Source organism: Perca fluviatilis, chromosome 18 (assembly GCF_010015445.1).
Source record: "Perca fluviatilis chromosome 18, GENO_Pfluv_1.0, whole genome shotgun sequence".
Taxonomy (NCBI): Eukaryota; Metazoa; Chordata; class Actinopteri; order Perciformes; family Percidae; genus Perca; species Perca fluviatilis.
The window spans coordinates 28,397,446-28,424,375 of record NC_053129.1 but is presented as its reverse complement, the minus strand read 5'-3'; the positions used below and the strand labels follow the sequence as shown (position 1 = coordinate 28,424,375).

Genomic DNA, 26,930 nt, shown 5'->3' with positions numbered 1-26,930 from the left:
ACAATTTATCGTCCAGCAAAAGTTGCTATCGTCACAGGCCTACTGTCAATCACTGTAATTGTTCTACATCTGCCTCCCCTGAACGTGTCTATGTTATTGTTTTTGTTATTATTGTGTATTAATAAAGTCAGAGTAAACTGATCTGAAAGTCTGCATGCAATAACAAAAAGAAAAGCAAACATGATCAGGGCTGCAACCGACACTTTCATTATCAGATCATCTGTTATTTTCATTCATCCATTAGTATTACACAAAATAGTGAAAACTTCCATCACAATAAGGGCTACAACTAACGATTATTTCAATTATCGGTTAATCTGCTGATTATCTTATCGATCAATTGATTGTTTGATCTATAAAACGTCTGAAAATAATAATAAGAATGCCCACCACAATGACCAAAAGCCTGAGTTGACGTCTTCAAAGTGCTTTTCTAGTCCGACAAACAATCTAAAATCCAAAGATATTCAATTTTCTATAAGGCCTGGAAAAGCAGCACGTTCTCACGTTTAGGAGACATTTGGCATTTTTAATGAAACATGACTTTAAAGATTAAACAATGATCAAAAGTTGCCTGAATCCAAGGGGTCATATTAATCATGTCCCAAATATAATCAATTTACTATCTCAGAAAAAAAACCAAAAAAAAAAACCAGTGATTATTCACATTTAAAAAGTTGGAACCTTTGGATTTTTTGAAAATAAAAAATTGATTATTTTTCTGTCGGATGACAAATCTTTTCAGCTCTCTGTAATGGATTACCTCTCAGAGAAATGTGCATACTTTGACATTAATAGGAACCAATAGCAGAGTGGAAAAGGTTAAAAACACTGCAGGACGTAATGGAAAATGTTCAAGGATAATGTACATATACATGGTTTGTAAACATGCAAAAACACTGGTGTGGTCCTTTAAGAGTCCCTGCTTCTCAAGTGAAAGCCCTGTCATGTCCCAGCCCATTGTGTGCACCCAGATCCAGGATGTTTACCAAGAGTAAGAAATAACCTTGGACTGCACACAGCATAACACACACTGCTCCCGTGAGCCAGACTCCTTTGTGTATAGAATACGTACATAAAGCAGAGTGTGGTGGTGAGTTACAGCCAGTGTACTGCTGCCCATAGCCACGTTCTCATGTTTATAACAATGGGAGCAGAACAGTGAGCTCTATGGTAAGATACAAGAAATGCTCCTTACAAATTACGCAATATAACCCAAATGTAAAAAAAAAAATATTAATCCATCGAAGGGGAATTGTACCTCATCTGTCTTCTGTGGACACATACTTTGTTTTACTTCTAATGATCTATAAATATATCAGTATAAATATGAATGTTTTAAATAACATGAGTATGTATGAAGTAATCAGTTTAGGCAGGCATATCAGCCTTCCTCAGTGCCTGTGTGTGGGTTTGTGCGGGTGTGTGTGTGTGTGTGTGTGTGTGTGTGTGTGTGTGTGTGTGTCATTGCTCACCTAATTTTTTTTCACGGAGCATTTTCAATAGCAAACACGTTCACTGCCAGACTGATAATTCCGCATGAATATTCAGCATTTCCTGAACTCCACTGGTCTCTGTGTAATTTAAAGTGTGAGTGAGGGTGTGTGTGTCCTCATTTCTACTCGTGAAACGCTACGGGGGATAGAATCAGATATGCTGGGATGCATGCAGCCAGCTTTTGGGGCCACAAGTCTCTGAGTGCACAGGGGAATAATGCATAAAGGCCAGTGAGAGAGAGAGAGAGGTATTATCTTTCTTCTCTCTATCTCTCTTAACCGTCAATTTAGCCTGAACTAACTGGCCTTCTTCAAAATGAAATTGACAGACTATTAATTCTTTAATGAGACCGTTTCAAATTCAGCCAATTATGCACCCGGTTTTGCGTACTGAATGAAAAACCTTTCTTACGCACCAATTATTTTCACACGGACTTCTTTATATAGTTTTTGTATCATGACAATTGATAGCGTTCAACGTTTTATCATCTTTTTAACTGTAGATCTTAACAAAATTTTAAAGCCAAAATAATGGCCAACAGTGAAACACAAAGCCAAGCCAAGCCAAGAAAACTAGTCTTTACAAATGCAAAACTCACTGCATTTACACCCTAAAAAGAATACAACCAAACAGTTATTATGCCATTTCAACTGGGATGGCACTGACTTTTGTGGCACCACTCACACTTTACTTGCTACTGGTCTGTTTCAAATTCATCCCTTTTCACCTTTTACAAGCTGCAAGTTATTATGGAAATATATGAAAAAAAGAAAGACTGAAACCACCGTATACAGGGTGGATATTATAATCTCCAATGCATAGTGATGGGTGCACTCCTTAGCTCGCTATTAGCAACTGCTGCTGAAGCAATTAAGCCATTAACTGATTAGTTGATCCACAGAAAATGTATTTTCATCAACTTTGATAATTTGTCCAAAAAATATATATATACACACCACACACACACACACAGTATCTCACAAAAGTGAGTATACCCCTCATATTTTAGTAAATATTTCATTATATCTTTTAATGGGACAACACTGAAGAAATTACACGTTGCTACAATGTAAAGTATTAAGTGTACAGCTTGTATAACAGTGTAAATGTGCTGTCCCCTCAAAATAACTCAACACACAGCCATCAATGTCTAAACCGCTGGCAACAAAAGTGAGTACGCCCCTATGTTAAATTCCCATAGAGGCAGGCAGATTATTATTTTTAAAGGCCAGTTATTCATGGATCCAGGATAAGATCCTGATAAAGTTCCCGTGGCCTTTGGAATTAAAATAGCCCCCCCACATCATCACATACCCTTCACCATACCTAGAGATTGGCATGGTTTTATGTCGGTTAGCCTAATAGCTGGTTTGATTTGCATTGAGAGATGATCTTATGGAAAGTACCCCATGCCAATCTCTAGGTATGGTGAAGGGTATGTGATGTGAGAAGAAAAAAAAAAAAAAAAAAAATAATAATAATAATAATATATAATATATATATATATATATATATATATATATATATATATATATATATATATATATATATATATATATATATATATAGCTAGTTTAAGCCTCTTAAATGTGAATATTTGCTGCTCTTCTCTTTTATTTCAATGTAAATTAAAAATGTTTGGGTTTTGGATTGTTGATCTTAAGAAACAAATGACATTTGATGTGGTTATGTATTATTTTTCACACACACATCACATGTAGACTAGAAGATTAATCGAAAAGTAATTGACAGAATAGTATTTTACATTACGAAACCCATCCAGGCACATGATGCGTGTGTGCACATTAATGGCTCACTTTCAGATCAATACAGCAGAAATAACCAGCTCCTGTGTCTTGCTTTACTTCTCTGAATATTAAATATTGACCTCTGTTCACCTCTAGCACATCCTACACACATGGCCTTAAGCCCTTAGTGAGAAGCTTAGTACACACATTAAAATAAAGAATAAATCGTAACAACATTCTAGCAATATTTAGTGAGGAGGCGTGTTGAATAAAATACACACTAGGATGTGAGCTGCAACACTGTATACTAAGGTGAATATATACATACAGTATGTAGATGTAGGTTTTCTTTTTTGGGGGTATGTGAGTATATACTGTACATATGTTGCAAATTGTAAAGAATGTTTTTAAGATATATGATATAAATATGAAGCCATTCATGAGGATTATGAAGGATAAAAAAGGATAAAATAAGCTTCTGCTTCTTCCTATTCCTTTTTGGGCATGTTCGTTGATATTTGAACTAAAATGTCAAACAACAAATACCTGTTGAGGTCGTGACACACCAACCAGACGGCCGACCCTCGGCACAAAAGGCAGTTGGACTGATCAGTCTCCCCGAGGTGGTCAAAAACAGTGCCTCAGAACACACCAAAGCGACGAGACGTAATACGTCTCCATAACAGCAGCCGGCGCTGATCTGTATTGTCGCCCAAAAATGAAAACCAGCAGCTGATTGGACGAACGCGTCACGTGGGTCTGGTTTCTCTGGAAATTCAAAGCCGTGAATTGAAACCGTCATAATCATTCCATTCAAGGATTAGGCTACTAATCATTTGCACAAATTAACAGTTGTACTCTTTGCCTTAAAAGTAAGCAGAAGATAATGTTACTCAGGAAATTTACAATGAAGATCAATTTTCTACAACGCTAGAATATGATGCGTAAATATCTCTTTCACTCTGTTCCTCCCTCTCTCTCATGGGCTAAAATATAAGTTTCCTAAGTCATATTAACTTCCACTGCTCGCTTTTAATGCAAAGTGTACAACTGTTCGTTTTCGCAAATGACAGTGACTCATTGAATGGTTTCAGTTAAGAGCAGTATTTCATAAATGTATATTTTTAGACTATCATTCATTCAGTCGGTCCGCTATTATCTGCCACGCTTTTAATTTTTTCATTTCTTATAGAGGCCGGTATTTCCTTCTCTACATATTATATGCCTTGCTCCCTGTATATATGGACATAGAAAATAAAGACACTGAAGAAATTGGACTCTATGAAGCTATGAAGATAATTAAGTGATAAATTCCATGCACACTGTAAACATGAATGGAACAGAGTATATTCATCAGTTATTTCCCCCCAAATATAAGGTCAAAAACCATTGAGGTGTCCTCTCCCTGTTGTTACATGAATGTACAGTAGCCTACATCACTAGATAGTTACTGGTCCAGTGAACTAAGACTATAATTTGGGAGGATTGTACAATTAGGATATGTTCTTAAATTGTACAATCCTCCCAAATTATATTCCCAGTTTACTGGACAACATAAATTGTGTGCTAAGAATGCCAAATACAATGCACATGGAAGTGGAACAAACATGATCCTTATTGTTAAAGAATTAAAAAAAAAAGAATCAACTAAAATAATTCAAGGTGCATTGGTCAACTATAGAAATGTACAGCATTGTATGTATTGCCCTTAGTAACAGACTTCATTTAAAACACATTTGAAATTTTATCAGCCTTTTCTACTTATCTCAACAACTGCCATAATATATTCATCAAACTTCTAACAACAATATGAACAGCAGTCTTCATACAGCAATATAACAGTAACAATGACTGTCACATGAATAATTATAAATAAAAAAATAATGGTCACAACTTTAAATAATAACAGTACTTAAATGAACAGCAATATGCACCTGTTGTATTTTAATCCAGGCTGATAATAACAATAGGGTAAAACCACTGCTGGGTGATCAGAAAAGGCTCCAGGATTAAATAAATCCTGACTGTTAGCCTGGTCAGGAGCAGGCTAGCTGCACAGAATAAATCTCCATGGTGATTTATGTGCCTCCGCTTTCGTGAAACCGAATCAAGGCTTAATTCATCCAGGATAACGGGGAAATCCCGGCTTAATCCCTTATCTTGGTTTTGTGAAACAGGCCCCTGATCCTTGCTCTTGTGCTTCAAGAGTAGCTTGTTGCTACTATTGGAACCTGACACCTGCTACCATTTCACTCCTGCCATCCACCGGACCAGACAACCACCACTGGACCTCACCACTAGCCGACCACTGGATTACTCTGACGGTACCTATGCTGCCCGGAACCCACCGGACCTGTTCGCCTCTCTGGAAACTTGGACTTGCTTTTCTCCTTTCCAGAAACCTGGACTTGTACTTAAGTACTTAGAATCAACCTGTTAACTCACACTTTGGCTCTGCGTTTATGTCTGCATTTGGGTTCTGCTCTCGATTCAAACGTAACAATACCGTAATGTCAGCCGAAACGACTGGCAGCTTGCTGTGCTCTGCACCCGGCTCAAAGTCACAGATTTTCGGGTAACTGAACCACCAACTACCGCTTATACAAACGGTCTGTAGCCAGCGTCACAAAGCTCTGTGGCGGCTTAAACATCTAGCAACTGACGCGGGGTGTCATGGAGCTCGTAGCCAGCTGATTTAACGCGACCACCCTGATGATTGGCTGGAATAGTGTTTTGTGGCTCTTGCGCACCGGTTTGTTTGTTTGTTTGTTTTGCGCTTACACCGCCAGGGCTGTGTAGGAACACCGGATTTTCTTTTTTGCAGCACACACATAAAATAGAGAGCCAGGTGACCGTGAGAAGATATTCGCTGAATTTGACAACATTTAATGGATTAACATTGCTTACTATACCTTTTTTATTATTGTGTTTTTGTTCTTTTAGCTTTTATTGTGTTTTGTACACGTTACAAGCCTTCATTCATTCATTCACCCTCTTAAAGTGAGACATATTGCAGCCATACTTGACTTACTTGATCTAGGGCTCCAGTGGGTGAGTCATGTGTTGGCTGTGGTTAGCCTTGTCCAGGGCTCAGAGCAAAGATAAAGGGAGGAAAGGGAGACTGGAGGGGGAGCAATCAGTGGTGGGCAAACAGCTTGGAGTGGAGGTGATGGAGCGGTCGTGATGGTGGGTTTATAGCACCACGGCTGCTCCGTCACATGGCACCACCCCGGGTGCAGGGAGAAGCCTGTTGGCCTCTGACTGGGAAAAGAGAACAGAAAACAGAACAATGTTAGTATGCAATGGAGTAGGGTTTTTTTCGGACATCAATATTCACACCAGAAAACACCATTTTATTGATATAAGTGAACGTATTCTAAAATGTTGCAGATGAAGTGATGCTGTACTTTCAGTAGTCAAAACTGATCCCTGTAAAAGTGACGGTTAAAACTAAGAACCCTCACCTGCAGCACATCTAAAATTTTCTTTTTTCCTATTGTTTAAACCCTCCTTAAAACAATTTTTTTAACCACATAGGGCTAGGCAATATGACATCATTACGTTTGCGATTCATTATCAATTAGGTTAAAGAAATGTCAGTTACAATACCAATTTAGCTTGAACATAAAAGAGATTCTCAGGGAACTTATGCTGTGAATTGTCAAGTAACAAGCAGCCCTGGTGCTATAAGTCATACATGGAAGTGGGAGAAGTCATTGTTCCTGCTGAACTGCACAATCTGGCACAGTTTATTGCTCTTATAGTGTAATTGGTACCATGTGTTGTCCAAAACAATTTTTTTAAATGGAACTTGTCACTGGTATCAGTTTAAGTTAAAAGCACATGTATATAGTGGATAGAAAGCATTCAGTCATAGTTCTCACAGTAACACCATTTCCTGAAGGCAACATGACAGAGGAGTCTTCTGCCTTCTTTGTTAGGCTGTCACTCATAATGCCACGCCCCTCAGAGTTGAAGCCACGCCCCCTACGCAAAATCAGGGCCAAAAGTCTGAAACCGAAAAAAAATGATCTGAAAGTGAAAAACAGATCTAAAACCGAAAAAAAGAGATTTGAAACAGAAGAAAAAGATTTGAAGCCGTAAAAAAAATAAGTTTTGAACCTGAAAACATGAAATGTGGAACTGAAAAGAAATATAAAAGTGAAAAATGAAAATTTATTCAAAATAATTCCAGAATTGAATTTAAATTTTATTCAAACTGAAAGAAAAATTGGTACACTTATTTTTAGTTTGAATACATGGTTTTATTTTTTCGAAGTTTTGACCAAAACTTAAATTTTCAAGTTCAAACTTTAGTTTTTCAACTATATATATTTTTTTCAAATTAACAAAACATTTGGCCCCAATTTAGCTCCATAAAATAGCAGATAAATCTCTCAGAAACACTCAGAGAATTCAGATAATGATGGCATGCAATGCTGAAATTGTATTGGCTAGAGTGACAAAATCTGCAAGCCATCCCTTCACAAGTATCAGATAAGGATGATAAGGATGGCAATCGCTCCAGCTGTGGATGTGTGCTTAGGAAAAGCAGAGTGTCCACTGACAAGACCCTGCCAACATGTGTATTCTGAATAAACATCTGGAAATTGGCTTCACAGTGGACGCCGCCTGCACTTTACCTTCCCCTCTTCCTTCACCTTCAACACTGCTCAAGCATTCTGTTTAAATGTAACAAGTCTTTGAAGGTACGGACATATTAAGAGAATCATCTTATCAAATTTGCTGCCAGCAAAGACACACACACCTGTTCACGTTCCAAGGTATGATCAAGGAGAAGGTGGTTAATTTTGAACAGAGAAGCCAACTTGCCACCCATACATGCACTTATGTAGATTATTTATTAGAAGAATAACCCCTTGAGATGAATCATCTCATTTTCGAGGGGGTCCGTAGACAATTAAACAGAAAATACAAAACACAGGGCGACCTCTAGCTCACCCAGTAAGAGCGGGCGCACCATGTAGGATGTGAGTCCTTTGCAGCGGCCGGGGTTCGAGTCAAATACATTCACACAACACTCCCAAGCCTAACTACTCCACCACCGACTGATTCTCCACTTCAAATAACTAACCACTTTCCTTTGATAATGTTAATTATTACCACTACGCTCGGCATCAGCCAACCTGCTTGCTGCCCCCTCACAGCGAGGGACAACTAATCGCTCAACGAAATCCCGACTGTTTGCTGTCCTGGCTCCTAAATGGTGGGATGAGCTCCCTATTGACATCAGGATGGCCGAAAGCCAAAGGCTAAAAACGCATCTCTTCCGACTACACCTTGGATAAACATAAAAAAATAAATGTATATATATTTCTTGAAGCTGCACTTTCATATGGCTTTGCTTATTTAAAGCTAATGTACTTGCATTACTACTTGTTGTCTGGAGTTTGCACCTTCAGGGTTGAAAGCACTTAATTGGAAGTCGCTTTGGATAAAAGCATCAGCTAAATGACATGTAATGTAATGTAATGTAATGTAATTCTTCAATCGTACATTTATCAAAGCCCGCATTTCCCACGGTCCTTGATTTCTTCAAGTTACAGAGGAAGCCCCATCTGTCCTTCATCGACTTTGGTGCAGCCGCGGGTCTTAGCTTCAGTCGTCTGGCTTGTTTTGTAACAGCGCGACAGTCTTCATGCCTCATCTATCAATGCTTGTAAATAAGTACAAGGACTACGTGACAAATGGTGCAGATGTGAAAAGGTCAGCCCGCTTATACAAGCACGTTATAAGCCAGAAGAAGGTCAATGAGAGAGTCAAAATTCAGAGGTCTGGTCTGTTTTATTGTAATCTACTGTAATAGAACTTTATATGCATTGAATAAGTCAGCGCATCACGTTACACAGGGGTTTCCCTGGATTTGTTTTGTGGCAAAGGCTGAAAAACTTGCATGTGGCATGCGTGGTGTACACAGTTTGTGCGTGCACCTTTAGAGCGACTGCTTTGCAAAATGAACAGGATGTGAGGGATTCCCATCGTCAGGTGTGTTCATGAGCCAGCTATAGCTTTTGGGCTTTGCTGTGTCCGTGATTCCCGTGCTGCCGATTGTTAAGATATGAAAATGAGTTTATTTTTTACGTATTAAGCTATTTCTCAATAGTTCAGTAACTGGTTCAGTAACTGGTTATAACGGCAGCCACGTTTACACGGCTATTTTCATAAACGGAAATTTCAACCTCTCGGTTTTCAGAAAAGTGTTTGTTTATATGTACCCGTGTATATATGCCGTCAATGCAGTCAAGAGCACGCCAGACCTGTAGGTGGCAGTGTAACAAGCAATTATTTTATCGGTTTTGACACTGACACTATGCGTCAGATTTCATCTTCATATCCAATCAGTTCAATGTGCCGTTTCAAAGTTTGCACAGAAATGTAAGATTTTTCCCATCCTCACCGACCTTGTCATAAAACTCGTTTAAATGATGATCATATGACGCCTCCTTGCTGCTGTCGCCTCCACGCTGCTTTTTGTTTTGATGAGGCATGCAGCGGTGAGACACTGGTGGCTGGTGTTGCCAGATTGGGTGTTTTTTCCACTACATATTAAGGCCTGTTTACGGTGTGTTTTAGCCTGGTTTTCGCCTGGAAGGCTCTATAGAAATCTGGCACCCTGTTGAACGAAGTTAAACTGAGAGAGCGTGCCGTTCACAGACACCAGAATGAACGAGTTCACAGTAACGTTCATCAGGCAGTAATACGGTACGTTCAGTTCACGTTCACCCAAAATATGAACAAGTTCATGAACTATCGTTCAATGAACGCGTTCAGGCACAACACTGCCCCTACCACCCCAAATGGGTATGTTCATGTTTCAAATTGTATGTTTTGTGTGTTAAAAAAGCACTGCTACTCTCTGCTCGGGCTTCTCAGGTGCTGCAAGCATATCACTCCGCCCAAGTAGCAGAAGTAGCAGTCCTTTGCCTTTCTGAGAATATAGTTCCCAGTTTATATACGGTTAGAAGATGGCTGTGTCTCATGTGACCTTGTTATTTGTACACGCTGTGACTATGCAAATCACAACAAGTAAATAGGAACACGTTGCCGTTATTTTGTCACTTATTGGGAGCAGTAGGCTAGTTGGAACCGATTACCTCCAGGATCCGTGTTAGGCTAAGCTAGTGCTGGGGGCGTCGGACAGAGTTAAGGCACGCACGGAGATGAGAAGGGTACGTATGGACTGATCTAACTCTGGGGATACGGTAAATAAGCAAAAGTCCCAATAAGTCGGCGTGTTCCTTTAATGTGTCATTCCCCCGTTAACTCCACACTTGAGTGACACAGGTAACGTGCACACGCTTGGTATGAAAGCATCAAAGCAGTTGCTGATAAGAGGCACAATAGTTCTGACGAGAAAAAAAATGCCTACAGCACTCGCAATAAAGTAGGGCTGAACGATTTTGGAAAATAATCTAATTGCGATTTTCTTTCACCAATATTGCGATTGCGATTTAATATGCGATTATTTTTTAAGCTCTTTGTCTTCTGTATTATTCAACAAAGACAAGCAATAAATCATTGTATAGTATAAACAACACAAGATTGGATAGATTAAACAAACCTCTTTCCTGGAGGCCAGGCCTGTATGTGATGATGAAATTAGGTGATGCGTGAATTTATATGAATGACTTTTATTCTGATCTTTTATTGAACTACTTCAATCACAGTAGTATATTGAGCACTGACCAAGCCTTGTGTAAACATTTGTATGAAAGTCAGAAACAAATCACACAAACTAAAGTGCAGAAATATGAAACCAAATATGTGGCTTTACCACACTTTGTAGTATTTAGATTATTATTTACTGTAATAAACATATGTAAACATGTGGCTTGCACTTTTTAAACGCTGTCTTTGAACTTTACTAGACAGTTAAATAACTAAAAATATAGTATATAAAAGGCACTACCAGCCATAGTGTTCCTGATCACACAGGATGCAATTTCTCACCATTAGCAACGCCCGCTCGATCCAGCTCCGGACAGCGTACTTCATCTATCCGGTGCTAAACAGACGCTCTGTGTAGACCTGAAACCAGGATTAGTGAGCGCATTAAGGGGCATCATTAGCCTGACAAGCCAGACCCACATCAAGATGTTGGGTCTGGGAACTCACCATTGACAGGGCTCAATCCGAGGGGAGGGATAAACAGTTGTCTTTCACATTCCCTCTGCACGCAATAGGATAGCGCTACAACCAGGCACAGCAACGCAGAAGGTAGCGGAGCTAGTTGATAGATTAAACTTTTGCCGTATCCGGTCGGCCAAACTTTTTTAAAGAATGATTTCAGTGCACTTCTTTGTTATTTCTCAAAGAAAAGCTGAACTCTTGGCCTGACCAGAGTTTGGTTTTTCCAGCTCACAAGCCAACGGAGAGTGCCTAGACCCCCCCTGGCTGCAAAATAAATTTGCTGCCACTAGGGTGCGTCTAGATTTCTAGGCTAGGGCATCATGTCTTTGGCAATAAAAAATCCATTACTGCTTGAGTAATTTCCTCGTTCCATTTTAAAGTACGTTCATATGGAGTTAACGTTACACTTTTTGGTGAGCGATGCCTGTCGGGTGGCATTTTGCTTACTTGACAAACTGGTGTTCGGTGTTTTAGCCATGCAACTGTCGTAGATGGCTTTGTGTTGTTGTTTTTAAAGCGCTGATACAGGTTCGTAGTGTTACCCCGTGAGATAGCAATGTTAGCAAGACAGGTTTTTCCACAATACCTGAAGCTGCGCATCATCTTAATATTCCACATAAGTGACATATTTGGGACTAAAGTTCCTGTCGAGCCTGAGGCCATTGTACAACAGGTCAAGGTACGGCGTAGCCTTAGCGTGCCAAGTTGATGCTTTCTCTGCGGAGTGCAGACTGCTTTGCTCTCGCGAGTCACGTGACCAAATCTCAGCCTTTGCGATTAGGAAATCGCGCTTTAACATATCGCGATATTATTGCAAATGCGATTAATCGTTCAGCCCTACAATAAAGTCATAAATTCTGGTCTCACACCTTATTACGTGACAATGAAACAATGTAAAACAACACACACGCCCATAAGAAACCAGACTGATCAATTGCTGATTGATTGATTCGTGATAGCACGAGGCCAAGACACACACAACTGTCTCAAGCAGGAACATTTGACACAATTTGAACACATTTTAAAGCAACACTAGAGAACTTTTCCCTCTTCGGTCCCCCAACAGGTTGCCTCATTCGAACTACAGCTCGCGCTACCGATCTGGCAAACTTGCATAATGTAATGGACAATTCAGCTTCCAACCTGTTGGGGGACCGAAGCGGTTAATACGTTAATGATCACATCCTGTGGCGACCGTTTGCAACAAAAGACATCAACTAGGAATTAGTTATTCCAACTAAACTAATGTAAACAAGAACTGTCCTTAAATGAATCAACCACAACATCCAGAGATGTCCGTGACGTCCTTAGCTCAACGTACATTGACGTTATTTCTCCAAACAACGTGGCGATTCTGTGTAAATATGCACAACTTGGCATGAACTCAGTGTGGGATGTTTTCTAATGAACTTGCACAGTCGTCACAGGAGAACTGGTTCCAAATAGCATGTTTTTCTTCCTCCAGCTTCTTTAAATGGCTTACTTCAGGTGACATTCCTTAAATGTGACAGCACTGTCACTCATGTCATAGTTGATTACGGCTAATTACTAGTTAAATATATCAATTATTACTTGTGTCCTGTGAGGCTTGTGGTTTGCTTTCCACAGGATATTCAATGGACCCTGCCTTATCTTTTAACATGTGTTTGTTTAAACATGGCACTTGACACAGGATGTTCAGCAAACATTTAAAAAACAAACAATGTGTCCCTCGGAAAAACACAGCGACTTCATCTGTCCGTGAGGCATTTATCGACATAAGTTTTACTTTTCTTAGCCTTGAATGTGGGGTTGCCATGGTCCAAGACATTTGAGAAGGGTAAAACTGTCCCGTGGGAGTGTGATTAGTAGACCGTACAGAAGGGATACTCAGCAAGACTAGGAGTTTACCTCCCTTGAGTTCTGGCCAATAGGATAAGATAACAATTTTAATTCTTTATTTATCCCGAAACTGCTGTAAAGACATAGAGCAACTGTTGCTGGTGGCCACACGTAGGGTGCCAGAACCTAAATACAAGCCAGAGGTTTGTTCTTTTTCTAAATTATACTTTAATAGCACGTTATGCATTGAGCACTCACAATGAAGTCATAAATTCTGGTCTCAAACCTTATTGTTTAACAATGAAACCATGCCGGTTACTGGACTCCCTGTAAGATGGCGAGACTAAAATAATTGGATTCAGATATATGCTGGAGATGTGAAAGAAGCAGAGGCGCATTGACGCATATGTTATATGAATGTCAAATGACGACAAACGTATGGGAAGATATTATAACATTCATTAAACATGTACTACGAGCAGACTTGATACAGAACCCGGCATTTTGTATTTTAATCATAATACCAGCAGGGGTGGGCCTGTCAGTTTGACAGTGGTGCAGACTGGCCCTTACCACAGGTTGTAGAATTGTGCTAAGACATTGGAAAACAAAACACATCATCCCTTTCAATGAATGGTGTGGAGAAATGACCAAAATGGCCAGCTATGAACAATTAATTTTTTTAACTTGAACAGACAGGAGGTACTTTGGAAAATATGGGGCCCCTACATGAATGCAATATTGCATAATTAATTGGGGAGAATTTGACTAAATGATTTTAATGTATGTATAAGTCACTACTAAGATGTGTGAGAGATTAATTCATTAATTTCTTTATTTAATCAGGGAAAAAGCACAAAAAACATTAGTCTATAAAAGAAGAGATGTCATGTGCCAGGTTATAGCAAAAAATGCTAATTTCCACCCGCAGTCCCTGGACAGGTTGATGTTATACTTACAAAAATTCATAAAATATATACACAATAATACATGAAAGCATTACTTCACTCACATCATAAAAACACTCTCCACTTCAGCAATGTATCACTCACTCACAGTTTACATCATTCATATCACAGTCATTCAGTGCGTACAAATTTGCTTTGATAATAACCACTGTTTGGTCAGGCGTGTAAAAGTACTATAATTTGTGCATGAAATTTCATTTGGAAGAGCGTTCCAAAGGCTCGCTGCTTTATAAGAGAACGATTGTTGACCATATGTGGTTCTACGTCTTGGAACGCTGCAGATGACTGGTATTGTATGATATTGGTAGAATACTCATAATTTGTGCTACTGGTGTGATGATATGTGAAAGGTATGGAGACGAGTTAGACCAATGTTTTCCCTGTGTATGTATATTTCTTATTTTCCTTTTTTTTTTCGCTCATTTGTTTTTATCTCACCGCTTTTGCTTAGAGAGAGAGAGAGCGAGAGATCACTATTGTTCTTGTCTCTGTTTCTATAAAAGGCAATACAAATGTGAATGATAAACTATGAAACAATGCCAACGTACACACCCATAAGAAACCAGATTGATCAGTTGTTGATTGCTGACTTGTGAGCATTAGACCAAGACGGCCACGGAAGGCCGCAGGCGGTGGATGCAACAACAGCGGTGTTGTAATTACTTACTACTCTGATATTTCCTGTCAACACAAAAAAAAAAATCTCTTTCTCGATGTCGCAGCCTTTGGCGATGTGTTTATTGCGCCAGTTTACATCGCGATGGCGATAAAAAAAAAAGATGTATTGCGCAGCCCTATACTCGATCAACAGAAAGTAAGTCAATTCATCATTTTGCAAGTGGAAATGCCAAACGGACAGGTTCCAGCTCCTAAAACATGAAGATTTTATGTTTTTCTATGTGAGGAATAATTTGCTCTGACAAAACAAGCTATTTTAATATGTCACCTTGAGTTCTGAAAGATTATGATGGGCATTTTTCACTATTGACAAAAATGAATGAGGACAGTAATCAGCATTGCAATCAGTAATAAAAAAAATACTCATTAGTATGCAGTTCTACGTCTCATGTGGAAGGATAATATCTGACAGATGCCAGACCTGTTCAGTATCAGCTCTTGCACTGATAAAATATATTGTAACGCTGCATGTAAAGATTTGTTTGTTTCGAATAAAATAATTATCAAACACAAGAAAGTCACCTCATATCATCTCCTGACAGAAAACACAATCACGAGGAGCTGACACTGTTGAATCTAACTCATAAAAGTCTGTTTCACTTCCATCGACCCATTTAAAGTGCTCATATTATGCTTTTTGCCTTTTTCCCTTTCCTTTATGGTGTTATGTCTTTTTTGTGCACTTTATAGGTTTACAAAGTAAACCCAAATGGACTTACCATCTCCAACAGAAAACACTGTTCACCAACTGCTCCAAACCTCTCTATTGTAGTCCAGCCTTTACTTCAGAGACAAATGTGCATCACTTTGTAACACACGTTATAATGCTCGCCTAGCTGCTAGCGTGGCACGCCCTCATACTGACTGGCTAGTAGTCCTTACCTAGCTACTGCGCATGTGTGACTCCCAACAAAGATGGAACAGAAGTGAGATGCCTCACTCTGTAGCTAAAACAGAGAGCTCAACACACAGGGTGAAAAGAGGAGCTGCAGCAATGTGCAGTACAACAAAAATATGGTGTTTTTTGAAAATTAAACCATGTAATCCTATTCTGATATAACCTCTAAATACAATTATGAACCTGAAAATGAGCATAATATGAGCACTTTAAATACAGCATGACAGGCTCAGAGATAGCCAATAGTGTAATTCACCATGCAGATGAGAATGCACTTCAATCGCAACAGGAGATTTGTGTGGGACAAATTTGGTGAATTACATGCCAGAAAATCAACCAGGTTTCTCATATTTGCATATGTAAATACTACTACTAAAGCCACTGCTACAAAAAAGAATTCAATTAAAATGAAGATCAAAACTATAACAGAAAGTCAAAGCACAAAATAAGTAGATTTCCAGGGTTGAATATATCACACATGCACGCATGTTAAAGAGCAACTACCGTTGTTCTCAACCTGTAACCTATTTTCCTATGTTTTTGTGTCGAAATGACTGATGGGAACAACAATCTTTGGCATTCGTCCAGTATTAAGCTGGTGAGTTTAGCGTTAGCGACTTCAGAGCTGTTTCTGGTTAAACAGAAAGGTCTCAAAAAGGGTTTTAAAGATCTATCTCTGAAGAGATCCGTTCCATAATGTTGTCAGGCACTTAGAATATTAATCTGAGCCTGTCAGCGGCAAAACAAGCATGTTTGTGAAGGTTAATACAAGTTGCACAATTGCCCTATTAACTTACATTGTAGCTTGTTTCGCCGCTGCCGACTGCAGCGATCTCACTTCGTACTGGACCGATGTCAAAGATTGTTGTTCCCATCAGTCCCTTAAGACACCAAAACATAGGAACATAGGGTCCAGGTTGGAAAAAACAGTAGTTACCCCTTAAGGCTCCTGCACACTGCCTGCTTGGCGTGAGCGTGTCAGCTGCATGGCGTGTCCGTTTTTATTCCAGCTCCCCATGTTAACAGGTTAGAGCTTGCACACTGCCTGCGTGACACGCACGTCTCAGGTGCGCCAAAAACGCGTGCATGCTAGAAATAGGACCGACGGCTATTTTTCACACGTAAGCGTGTTGGAAGCGTGCAGGCAAAATAGAATACGAAAAGATGTTTACATGTCATTTTGACACAAATACATTTAATAAATGACATGTTGATGTTTGAAAGTCTCTAGGTTTTGACATAAATGCAGATATATAAATGTAATTTTAAACAATAATAATAAATAATTAATTATCGATTTTCAAATATTGCACCTGTCAATACAGAACAAAATATTCTGTAGCCTATTTCGCCGTCAGTACTGCCGACGTTGTCTTTGCTGTAATCAAATCAGTATACAATACAGGCCAAAAGTTTGGACACACCTTCTCATTCAATGCGTTTCCTTTTTTATTTTCATGACTATTTACATTGTAGATTCTCACTGAAGGCATCAAAACTATGAATGAACAAAAAAAAGTGTGAAATAACTGAAAACATGTCTTATATTTTAGATTCTTCAAAGTAGACACCCTTTGCTTTTTTATTAATAAGGGAAAAAATTCCACTAATTAACCCTGACAAAGCACACCTGTGAAGTGAAAACCACTTCAGGTGACTACCTCATGAAGCTCATTGAGAATAAATATAAGACATGTTTTCAGTTATTTCACACTTTTTTGTTAAGTACATAATTCCATATGTGTTCATTCATAGTTTTGATGCCTTCAGTGAGAATCTACAATGTAAATAGTCATGAAAATAAAGAAAAACATTGAATGACTTTTGGCCTGTACTGTATATTTATGTTTAACATGAAATATACTACTGCTTGAGTGCATTACATTCCAATCAATGGGAAACACACATGTGTACAGATAAGGCTAGCAGCAGCAGCGTCAGACACATTTCTGGTGTGCAAAGAAATAGAAAACGCCACGCAACAGAAACGCCACGCTCACGCCACGCAGGCAGTGTATAGGAGCCCTTAAGGAAAACCTGTGGATTTTTAGATATTCAGATCATTAAAATATTCAAAAGCATTGTGTCCTTAGGCTCTTCCAGTCAAAGTCAAAGTCAAAGTTCTCACAAAAATCACTCACCAACAGCAGGATAACTGGCGTTTAAGAGTAATCCGACCTTTGGCGAAGAGGAAAACACGTTCTCTCTACAAACACCTTACGTGTGTGCAGTCAGTGACTGACATGATTACCTTTGTGTGGACAGTGCTAACTACAGTCATCAATAGCGTTGTCACCAAACCTGTTTTTCCTTTAAACACATTTCTTTGTCAAGCGCAAAACGTTGAGGTGCTGGTGCTGAAATCCACACCTCACTGACCTGTTTTACATTCGAATGGGTGAAGAAGAACGGGAAGGTGGCACAGGGGCAGTAAGGGAAGCTGGATGGACATTTCTTTGTATATCATTAGAAGGAAGGTGAGCTGCTTTAGCATACTGACTACATACACTTCTGTTCATATGTTTATCTCAAAACACTCTCTTTACTCCATGAGCTTTATCTCTTACTCAGTAGGAATACTTATTAAACAGTGTATAACTATACAAACTCAAGGTGGATTACAGTAGGGAGAAAAAAAATCACTGAGCTGCCTGAAATGATCAGGACATAAGTTAAACTTCAATCATCAGTAAAAGGACAGAGACTCAAAGGCCCGCGGGCCAAATTTTGATCCAGCCTGCATATCAATTTAGGCTCACAATAAACTTTGGCCCGCCTAGTTGTGTGCCACACCAAAAAGACCGGAAACGGTTTTCAAACTGCAATTATGCGACACTCAAAAGCAGAATTTGGCAGATTTCCGACTTCGAGACTCAGAAATTCCCACAGAACCAGAGGGTTTGCATATTCAGGCTGTGAAAAAGGTTGTTGTTAGTCGGCTGTGTGGTAGCCTACCTAATGTAATCATTGTTTTGCTTGATTTGCTAAACTCTATGATGGCCAAGGAATTTTTTTCGGACTTTTTGTCGACTAAACTGTAAGTGAGAAGGCTATATGGGACATGCGATAATACAGTCAAAGATATTTTACTTTTACAAGTAAATAAAAGCATGTCAATAAACTACACGTGTGGCCCTTGATGCGATTCTCATTTTCCCGTGTGGCCCTTGGTGAAATTAAGTTTGATACCCCGGCTCTATAAGGAGAAACTTGAGCTAAATGCTAATATACAGCAGGTATAATGCTGCTTACTATGGTCACCATCTTAGTTTAGGGTGTTAGCATGCTAACATTTGGTAATTAGCACAAAGTACAGCTGAGGATGTTGGGAATGTCTTAATGTTTGCTGGTATTTGGTCATAAACTAAAGCAAAACATGGTGCCTGGTGATGGCACTAGAGGAAAGGTTAAGGGATCAAAGTTATAACAGTTCATAAAATAGCAAAAAATTGCCGGTGCAACACAGATGTCAGTAAGAAGACATTTTTTGCTATTTTATACTGTTGTGTCCTGCCTTGGTTGCACCGGATTGTTGTGGTCTGCAGAAGCGCAGAGAACTCTCCTTTTTATCCTTATAACATTTCATCTTGCAGGGAGCATCACTGTCTGTACCAAATTTCATGGCAATCTGTCCAACTGTTGTCAAGACCTTTCACAGTCTGGGAACCATGCACATCTGTACAACATTGTATGAAAATCCATCCAACAGTTGTTGAGATATTTCAGTCTGGACCAAAGTGGTCGACCTGCCGACCGACAATGCAATGCACTGCAATCCCTAGAGACACACGGCTAGGAGGAAGAAGCATCTTTATTGTCCCTAAACTGACAACATGACCTCAGGCATCTATGCTATTCATTTAACAAAAGAAAACATTCACACATCCAACAATTCTTAGATGCAGGTGCGTTGGAAGATATCCCATCGGACTTGAAAAATATCCCATCGGACTTGAAAAAGGAAGATCCCGCACTCTGCTCTTTGTCAGCATTCCAAATTTATTGATGATACTACTGTTTCGGTGGCCGAGAGTGCGGGATCTTCCTTTTTCAAGTCTGATCTATGCTGTTCATGAAATAAACCTGTCAACTAAGCAAATCAGCTGCTTCACAGTGAGAGTCAGAATCAATAATCGCCACAGCAAAGCTGCACAATGTGTTGATGTAATTGCAGCATCAATTCAGGTTAGGGAGTAAGTAAAAATAAAACTAATTTTTATTTTATTTTTTAAATACAGCTGGGAAACCCCTAGCCACACACTTGGCATGTACTGAAAACGTGTGCATTTCTAAACCAAAAGAATCTGTGTTGTCAGTTTTTCTACGTTTTATGAAACTGGTGTGTTTGTGAGGATGGAGCTGTGGCTGAGTGCAATAACTGTCACTGGGATGTTGTGACTGTAACACCGTGAGTAGGTGGAAATGTATCATGTACTGCTAAAGCATCTACTAAAAAGAGATGTAAACAACCAGAATGCGGGTGCGAATGACTGTGAATGCATGTGGAATGACTGTGAACATGCAGCCAGCATTTGGGGTCTGGACCACAAACAGTAGTTATTTGCACATTACACTAAACACAAACCAAAACCACTTCCTTTCCTCTTAGTGCTCTGTTTCCCACCATCAATAGCCACAGTCTTGACATCACCGATGCAATAGGTGTATACTGCTTTGCAGCCTTTGTTATTTTTTAAGATTATTTTTTGGGCAATTTCGGCCTTTATTTTTGAGAGGACAATTGAAGACATGAAAGGGGGGGGGACGACATGCAGCAAAGGGCCGCAGGTCGGAGCCTGAACCCGCGCCCGCTGCGCCGAGGAGTATACCCCTATATATGGGCGGCTGCTCTACAAAACTGAGCTATCTGGGCGCCCGCAGCCTTTCTGTTGTGCGATAAATCAGACTGTTTTCACTCTGACTCCTGAGCAAGGCAGAGCCCTTCCACACAATATTTACCAGCACTGACGTTTCTCATAGTGCTACACATAAGACAGTGTTTCAGTCTTCTTCATCTTGCTCTTACTGTAACCTCCACTCACCCTCAGCGTCTCTGCCCTTTCACCTTGCATCTAACCCTTAAGTCCTCAGCCAGTAGTGAGTCTAAAGCAGCGGTTCTCAAAGTGGGGTCTGGGTTCCAGGGGGTCCCCCACAAAAAGGGAAATAATTTATTTCCACTATAATTTCATCCATAAGTAACACAATGACAGATTGCATGACTATTTTGCTCATGGGTTTATTCACTTTCTGTAATAAAACATCAGGTAGGGGACCCTGGGACAAAATCTTATCAGATGGGGGTCCGTGGTCTAATTTATGTCAGTTTAGGGGTCCTTGGTGTGGAAAAAGTTTGAGAACCACTGGTCTAAAGAGTTCACAAAATATGAAACGAAAGTGAAATTGGAAAGGGTCCTATGAGGGGCCATCTGGGAAATGATTCAGAATTACCACACACACATACAAGTGAAATGCTCTCACACACGCTAGTGAAATGCTTTCATACACACTAGTGAAAAACTATACTCTCACATACTATACTGAAACCTCATGCACACACAATTGAATTGCTCATAAACACTGCTGAAACGCTCTCACACGCAACACTGAAACGCTCTCATACACACAACTGAAACGGGAATTCACTTTCAATAGTGTATGAGAATGTTTCAGTATAGCACGTGAGTGTGTTTCAGTGGTGTTTATGAATGTGTTTCAGTTGTCTTTATGAGCCCGTTTCAGTATTGCATGTGAGAGGATTTCAGTTGAACAGGAATGCGTTTCAGTTAACCAGGAAGGCGATTTGGTGAAACAATAAGGTGGCTGGGAAAAAATCCCTGTCCAGGATTCAAACCTGGGTCTCCCGCATTAAAGTCTATGATATTAGCCATTGAGCTATTCAAATGTTGTAAGATGCAGGTGAGCTTGCAACTTATGTATATAAACAGGCCCCGTCTCTGAATCCATGAGCCATTGGCTTATTAGTTACGAAAATCGGGAGCTCTGTTTTTCTGAGTTAAGGATGAATTCAGAAACAAGCAAAACAGTTACTTAAGTGGCTGTATTACCTCAAAAACTTTCAATCGTTATTATTGAGTGTGAGAGGGTTTCAGTAGCGTTTATGAGAGCGTTTCAGTAGCGTTTATGAGAGCGTTTCAGTAGTGTTTATGAGAGCGTTTCAGTAGCGTTTATGAGCAATTCAGCTGTGTGTGCGTGAGGTTTCAGTATAGTATGTGAGAGTATAACATTTCACTTGTATGTGTGTGAGGTAATTGTGAATAATGTCCCAGATGGCCCCTGATAGGATCCGGCATGTTTGATACTAAAAAGACGCCTGCATTGTGCCTGGGCCGCTACACTGTGAGCAGGACTCTAGTCAGAACTTGTCAAAACGTTTCCTACACCTGCCACTAGTTATGGCTATATAACCTTTTCCTCAGTGTTTAAAAAACATTGACAGCCTAGGCTAGCAGAGTCGGCAAGTTGATTTCCCAATTCTGATGAGGGACTCGTCCAACATCAACCACATGAAGCAAAACTAATGTTTGTAAAATAGACAATTCAGCATAAATTTTGTTGAGCTGACAGAGGGGCGACTGGAGAATTTCTGCGCCTTCTAGAACAATTATACAAGTATAGTTGTATTATAAGTTTTATGTACGTATAATGCATTTATTAAGGAGTTTGTGCTGTAATTAACTGCAGATAATCATATTCATAAATACCTGTATTTAAGCACCGTATAGGTCAAATGGAGAAGACTACAGTATAATCATGTATTGGTCCGATTTATCTTGGCAGCATCTGTAAAGTATTGCACCCTTCAAGTAGCTTTGATTATAAAGTATCACTGTAGCAGGACTCATGGCTCATATGTAAAATGTTGAATTTGAAACACACTAAACTGAAATGAATAAAAACCAATTTATCACCGTTTCTCAAGCAATGACTGGAGAAAAGGCCATTTTTAATAAGACGGGTCACTACTCAGGGCACCAAAAGATTGTACCAGGTGTTAAATCATCTTCTTCCTGTGATATTACAGGATCACATCATCTAAAATGTAGTCCTGGCTTCATCTCCTTCCCCCGAATCTCAAACTACATCACATGACATGGAAAAACAAACATACTGGCATTTGCACCCATTGTCGCAACAGCCTTTGAGCGCGTTTAATTTCAAATTAAGAAAACTGGAGGCCTTGGGCCCTTCATCTGCCTTACGGAATCAGTAATAAAAGCGATACCACAAAAAAAAAATAAAGTGAGCGTGATGCCAAGTTAAAGCATTCTCAAGCTCAGAAATAACAAGTATGCAAGACAATTTAAAGTGTTGACTGCAACTAGCACAGCAACATCTTAGTGTTGGAAGTATTTCAGCACCCACCTCAAAACCCAGGCACATAGACACCTTTATGCTCCACTTCACTAAATGTGTTTACATGTTCATTACACACTGTTCGCTTCACATCTAAGGTGGGAAACCCACAACTGGAAAACTTCCCCTAATTCACTTGACAGCGTCCACTGGGCACAGACACATCCAGTCACATTAGCAGAGCATAATGTACCTGTGAAAAAGGTTTTCTCCACTGCTCTTTTTAGTGCTTCCCAGTGTTATAATTCTGGCAAACACAAATCAAAACTTTCTACCAAATCCACACAGGGAAGTAAAAACTTTTTTTTTTTTTTTAAACTCTTCTTATTGTAGCCTGACCTTGTTCAGAAAAATTGGGCCATTGGGGCGACTGTTAACTCACTCACAACACCACAACAACCACTCTCTCTCCTTGCTCTGTTTTCTCGCTTGCCCTATCAATTTCCTCCTGTACTTGGTGTTTCTGTTTCTCTCATTCTTCAGCCCTTACCTTTCCACTTCCCTCCCAAATTCTCACAGTCTGCTGCACAAGCCTTTTTTCCCAGGCGAGAATGTAGGCCAACGCTCTGACAGCAGGAAGGCAGCGACGAGTCTTCTTCACCGCATTCTGCTCACTTGCAGCAGCTGAAGACAGCGCGCACGTATGTATGTACGTATATGTTGCTGCCTCCCATTGACTCAGAGTGCAAGAGTCGAGGGACAAACTACAGCATACAGGAGGCTCCACCAAGAGCCGATCTGTTTCAGCTCTGCAGAAACGAGAGCTCCTACACATCACGTTGCATATTATCAATGACGATCGCAAACGCTCTGTGAAGCAGAGCTCATTTTATCTGCACGCTCTTATTTGTGATAACACTGATCTGCCGGGACTACGTAAACTAAGGCCTCCGCACTGCACGCTGGATCTAGACTAGAATCACACCTTGATTTAACTAAAATGGATAGGAAAAAGATAAGTTTCCCTTCATACTGTATCTCTTAAGTAAACAAACAAGAAACCACAAGCTGCTGGCTGATGAAATGTAAGCTGTCGAGATTGCTTTTTGCTTCACTTGCCAAAAAAAAAAAAAAAACACTTTTCACCCACCACTACCTTTTTAATCACAGAATACATTTACATACATTTCTAAAATACTTAAATGAAAGCAAGACTGCAGCCAGCACTGACTATTTAATGCAGAACCATTGATTTTCTTTGATTTGGTCAGAACATGGAAAGTTTTTTTGTTAACAGATCCGTATCAAACTTTTGTTAATGTTATGCTCATGTAATGTTTTTTTAAATAAGCCTATATAAAAACATGAGTTTAAAAAAAGACACTTAAATATCAATATCTGTATTAGCCTCAGAAATCCAGCATCAGTCGTGGGGGGTGGGGGGTACCCATACATCGACCTGGATCGATATATCGATTCAATCCTCAACGAGCCAATATTATCGATACAAACTGAAAACATCAATACATACTGTCATCTTTAAGATGTGTCTTTACTTTGAAATTCCCACTTTATATTTATTCTTTTTATTGAAAAAAAAAAAAAAAAAAAAAAAAGAAAAAAAGAGTAGTTTGTTTTTAATTTAAATGTCTGGAAGAGCTTAGTAATGAAATTGTCAAATCATGTTTTTGTTGTTTTTTGAAAAAATATATAGGGCTGCAACAACGAATCGATAAAATCGATAAAATTCAATTACTAAAAAAGTTGGCAACGAATTTCATTATCGATTCGTTGTGTCGCGCAACTATTACGCCACTCAGTCGTGCAGATAAAAAATTTTTTTAGTTGAGCGCAGAGAGAAGCAGCGCGGAGCGAAAGAAAAGAAAAAGAGCAGAGCGGGCGTAGAGGAAATACAGAGACAGACCGGAGAGACTCGTAACGTTGTTCTGAAACACACGGCGGAGGCAGAGAAATCAGTACGACCTAAGTCATCCAAGGTGTGGGAGCATTTCACACTAAATAAATCAAAAACATGTTAATTGCAAGATAAGCAAAAGCGACACAGCATGCACGGGCGCACCACGGTGATGATTCAGCACCTAAAACGTAAACATTGGAGTCCTTGACAAGGAGGAAGGGAGTTCAACAGCACGGTAAAGTCACTACACTATCCTACTTCTGTTCCGTTCTGAAGTGAGGAACGTACCGTCCCTCCAGTAGCTCTTGTGGTGCTGGTGTTTACTCGTTATCCAGCTGAAAACACAGGACTTTCACCCAGGGGACCGGGGATCGGGTCCCGCCTGTCACGGTTCCTAAACCGTTGCTTTGTTCTTTCACTAAACCCAACCCAACTCGCGTATGTTTACGCGAAGTCATGATATCACGTTGATTAACTGAATTAATAGCAGACGATGGCGATAGACAAAACGTCAGGGGATAAACACAATTATTTAAATTCTTACTGGGAACACGAAAGTCTGTACCAAACTTCATGGCAGTCCATTCAATACTTTCAGACAGTTCACGAAAAATAAAAAATGTCAACCTTGTTGTAGCGCTAGAGTAAAAGTAAGGGGGCACCAAAATCATTAGGACACACCGTCTGGGAACCATTAATGGCTGTACAAAAATTTGGTACCAATCCACCAAGTAGAAGTTGAGATATTTCACAGGATAGGTGAAAACCTTGACCCATCGGTGGAGCTACAGGAAAAGTCAGGGATCGGCAAAGTCAATCGGTTTTATCCTGTGGGCACCATGGATATCTGAACCAAATTTCATGGCAATCCATCCACTATTTGTTAAGAATTTTCAGTCTGGACCAAAGTAGCGGACATTGCCATCCCTCAGCTGTAACTTAGGAGTGCTGTGATTTGAGGTGAGCTGCTGACCACTTTTCCCCCTCACTGATTGTTGATTTGATATTTGGAAATTATAACTTGGCAACACTGGGACTCAACCAACGTTTATTTTATTCACTTGTCCTCAGATAAAACTTTAACACAAACACAGCTTGATCATTTAATCTTCCTCTTAGAATAAATAATTTGATTGCCAAAGTCCCATCAGCCTCCCCTTTCCCAAAAGTCCAGAGCTGTAATAGCCGTAAACACCACAGGGCATGATTGGTGTTCTATGTTTTACTGTCCCAGCCACGACAACATGGCTGACTCGACACGCTGCATCCCAATGTTGACAGTGATCTTAAATTGGATCTTGAAAAGAAAATGTCAGCAGCAACCAAGTAAAGGGAAGGCAATAGCTCACTGCGCATTGGACTGGATCAGCCATCTAAAGAGGTTGACATTATTCACAGACAGGAGGATATGGTAGGGCTGCTCGATTATGGGAAAAAATATAATCACTATTATTTCGGTCAATAATGAAATCACGATAATTTAACACGATTACTCGTTGACTTCTGGAAAGATGTTGCAATTATTGTACTTAAAAAACAGCGGAAAAAGTCAAATAAGTCAACAGTAAAAAAAAACTACTGTGAACTTTGCCTTGATACTTGTCCTATTGAAACTTTATTTTTTCATTCAGAACACAAAAGAGAAAATAAGAGTTTACTTGCAAAACGTAATGAGCTAAATAATTGTTTTCCTCGATTATTCTGCTTTTGTGATCAATGGGAGCTGAAATCATAATCACGATTACATTTTGATTAATTGCACAGCCCTAGGATATGGCATCATTTCATGTAGAAATATGAAGACAAAAATGAACAAAATGGTCAACGATTAAAGAAAGGTACAAGTGACTGAAAACACAACAAAAACAAAACGTGCCAGAAGCCGCTTTGGAGATACTGCTTCGGGTCGTGCATCACGTTTTGGACCTCAAGTAGTA

At 39.6% G+C, this 26,930-nt stretch overlaps 1 protein-coding gene across 2 annotated transcripts in view; it reads right to left on the bottom strand.

Annotated features, from left to right (window-relative positions):
* ncoa1 (nuclear receptor coactivator 1) overlaps nt 1–26,930 on the bottom strand; it is a 73,767-nt gene that overhangs the window by 42,498 nt on the left and 4,339 nt on the right. For both annotated transcript variants that reach the window (XM_039781942.1, XM_039781943.1), the window contains exon 2: nt 6,277–6,506. The gene's annotated coding sequence lies outside the window, so the exon portion shown is untranslated. The remainder of the gene's footprint in view (nt 1–6,276; nt 6,507–26,930) is intronic.